Below are 3,722 nucleotides of genomic sequence, written 5' to 3'. Positions count from 1 at the left end.
GCTGGGCCCAGCCGCACGGGGACTTCGCTGGGAACCACGCGCGGGCTCGCGCCGGGGAGCGCAGCCCCAGCCTGCAGTCCTGCGCCCGCCCCAGCACCGCCTCCTCGGAAGGGAGGCCTCTACCGTCCGGCAGCGGACCTGCAGCCGCCGCGGAAGACGCTGCCCCGCCCCCGGCCCCGCCCCCCTGCTCCCTCCCCACCCCCCTGCCCCCTCCCTCCGCTCCTCAACGCCCGCCGGGTGCAATCTGCTCTCTCCGGGAGACGAACACGAAGCGACGTGGAAACCCTTCCACCAAAATGAGCTGTGATATCCTTTTGATGGCTATAATTTATTCCAAATCGTCCCTGGACTGAAACGATCAATTAGCAGCCCGAAACGCACTGTTAAGTAAATTGTCACACTCTCTATTACAGGATGGTTATCATATATTTATAAGGTGTGTTTTCTGCAATCAGAACCAACAAGGTGTTGAGCGATCAGTCATAAACGCACTTCTTCAAAAAGAGAGGGAGAGAAGCTCAGCATTGTGTGACGGGGGAATAATCCTCATGACAGTTCTCTCCCCACCCGGTGATGTTTTGTCTTGGCACCTGGGAAGTGCAGTGAGGGCTGGAGCTCTGGACGGACTCTCTTCGCCACGCGTGCCCCTGGAAGCAGGGTCCCTGTGAACTACAGAGAGACCCCAGAGGAGAGATTTCCTTATCGTGTAAACACAAATCAGTCGTAAGGGCCGCTCCCTCTGTCTTTCTCTGTCTTCCCTCGTATCCACGAAAATAGTATCTTACTCTTTGCTTCTAAGCTTCTAATAGAATGTTTGCATCGTACACTTAATCATAAGTATTTCTTCTTCTTCCTCAGGTCTCAAGGTGTTGACCTCCTCTCTCGATATTTAATTGATGATGTTCGGTAGAAATTATGTCTGGGTGATATGAAGTTTACCCACAGAGAGAACCCTGCTTTCTGAATTGAAATCCTCAGCAGAACTCTTCCATCATTCATAAACGAGATAGCCCAAAGTTCTAAGAAAGTAATAAGAAAGGGCGATTTAGGGCAGGCGCCGTGGCTCACGCCTGTAATCCCAGCACTTTGGGAGGCCAAGGCCGGCGGATCACTTGAGGTCAGGGGTTCAAGACCAGCCTGGTCAACATGGTGAAACCCCGTCTCTACTAAAAATATAAAAGATTAGCCGGGCATGGTGGTGCGTGCCTGTGATCCCAGATATTCAGGAGGCTGGGGCAGGAGAATCTCTTGAGCCTGGGAGGTGGAGGTTGCAGTGAGCTGAGATCATGCCACTGCACTGCACTCCAGCCTGGGCGACAGAATGAGACTCTGTCTCAAAAAAAAAAAAAAAAAAAAAAAATACTGATTCAGCCTGGTAGCTATTTTGACTGGACCAGGCCATGGATACATTGTTATTTTCCTTCTCAGTGGCCAGAAATATACATCTGGAACTTCTGAGTTTTTCCCCTTACAAACTTTGATCAGATAGTCAGCCATGAACTACCAATCAATCATTTTTTAGAAAGGTTCTAGTTTGCATCCAAGTGATATTCCTTTTGCCTGAAAAACATAGCTTTAGAGCCTAGACTACTGGTTATTGATTGTGAAAAAAATTTAGCAGCTAGAATTATGCCTTTGTAGTAATAAAGTGACATTCATGCAGAGCGAATCACAAGGTGTGAAGGTAAGATGCAGAATTTATACCACATTCTTCTTAGGTTAAGTGTCCCCATGACTTTTGCATGGGAGGGCTTATCTGCAATGCCAACCCTTGAAGAATGGAGAGAAAGGAAATCTGGTTGGGCATTTGAGCTGTGGAGGCAGCTGCTGCCATTGGGCTTTCACCCCCACCCTCCCAGCATAAATGAAGTACCACATTCCTCTGTCAGAAAGCAATGGGGATAGGGAACCTTGCTTCATCTGAGGACTGGCATAGCAAAGATCCAGACCAAGCAACTTCACCTTGTGCCTTCCAATATTATTGATTTAATTTGCATTTAACAGCTAGTATTTATTGAACATTTACTCCATGCCAGGCACTGAGCTTTAAACTACAGGTGCACCTCAATTTATGATGGGATTGTCCTGATAAACCTATTGTAGATTAAAAATACCTTAAGTTGAAAGTACATTTCTGACTTACAATATTTTCAATTTATGATGGGGTTATTTGAACATAACCCCATCATAAATCAGGGAACTTTTGTACCATTGTACAGTTGTAAAGTACAGAAATGCTAAGTCAAACCATTCTAAGTTGGGGACCATTTGTTTGTGTATTATCTTATTTAATTATTTCAACAATCTTATTGGAGAAGGTTCTTTATTTTGCCAAAGAGAAAACTGAGACCTGGAAAGATTAAGTAATTTATGCAAGACCACCTTCCTAGTAAGTGATGACTTCAAATCCAAGTCAGTCTCCAATGCCCACACTCTTCACCCCAATAATATAATACTTCAGAAATTTAAGGTTTTAAGATTTTTTTCCACCAAAAAGATTTTAGTGGAGCTGATGATACAATGAGAGTGGTAAATTCTGGGAGACGATTGAAAGAACAGCTGTTTGCAATAGAAAGCCACACTGGGTACTTACACAGCCCCTCCCCACCTTGGTAGATTACCTCTTCTCTGTTCTATCCTTCCTACACTTCGTGATTTCTTCTTCAGAGTTACCACCTGCCATTTAGTGAAACAGACCTCACCCAAGGTCAATGATGGCTGCTAAGCTTGGGGTTGATGGGGGAAGGTGGATGCAGCAGACCCCAGAGAAAACAGAGCACCCTGAGGAGGAGGCAGAGGAGGCCAGAGGCCCTTATCTCAGACATCCAGCTCTGAGAGCGAAATGTTGCTTCCTAATGGACTTTAAATTACCAACATCGCTAAACTCTCCCTTAATAGACTTGTAAAGATTTGCTTGCTACCTTTTTCCTCCTTCATGTAGAATTTGTAATCAAGAGCTCAATTTTGTCATTTGGAAATACTAATTATCTAATCACGGCATGCTGTATAACGTACTTGTCTGCCCAATTAGCTAGGACAATTATTAAAATTCAGAGGCCTAATTATGTCTCAATTTAATGCTGGCAAACTTGCATACAGAGCAGTAATTAAAATCCTCTCTTTCCCTCTGCCTTTAGGGCAGAGGATGATTAGGCCCTGTCAGGGGGTGTACTGAACCAAACCAGTGAAGCGTATTGTGCAACATGACCCTGCATTGTTAAGTGTGTCAACATATTAACCTGAATTCCCTTCAGCCCCCACATAATCACATTTGGTGGAAGAATAAAGGAGCTAAAACATGAAGCATTTTATTAAAAAAACATAAATTCATTTTAATTAATGCTGTGAGAGTTCTGGTGAATTTCACATTTCCAAGTGCTGGAAGACATAAGATTGGTTCATCTAATTACTAGCAAATTTGTTCTTGTTAAAACTACTTTTTTTACCCTTTTAAAGAAAATAATTTTTGGGGGTAGCATTAAAAAAAAAAAAAGCCCTAGTTAGCTTCCAGTAATACAGTTGATTACCAGCTTTGATGATGGAACACAAGTGAATGTTGACTTCCAAAAGATTCAAACCCAAGACTGGAGGCACTGAGGGGGAAAAATACTACAATTTAATACTTGAAAGATGTTAATAAAAGTGGAATATTACAAATCATAATATTGAAATAAATTCAAAATATTTATCTTTTGAGCTCTTAAGTTTGATGTCTGAAATTG

General features: G+C 43.3%; 1 long non-coding RNA gene across 1 annotated transcript; it reads left to right on the top strand.

Annotated features, from left to right (window-relative positions):
- The first annotated feature begins 206 nt into the window (after positions 1-206).
- LOC115837594 lies at positions 207-3,340 on the top strand. The gene is made up of 2 exons (XR_004032590.1): positions 207-723; positions 2,668-3,340. It is a non-coding gene; the product is annotated as an uncharacterized LOC115837594 (long non-coding RNA).
- Positions 3,341-3,722: the final 382 nt, after the last annotated feature.

The sequence above is a fragment of the Nomascus leucogenys genome, chromosome 12, assembly GCF_006542625.1.
Source record: "Nomascus leucogenys isolate Asia chromosome 12, Asia_NLE_v1, whole genome shotgun sequence".
NCBI lineage: Eukaryota > Metazoa > Chordata > Mammalia > Primates > Hylobatidae > Nomascus > Nomascus leucogenys.
The sequence above is the reverse complement of the archived record's forward strand: the minus strand, read 5'-3'. Positions and strand labels throughout refer to the sequence as shown.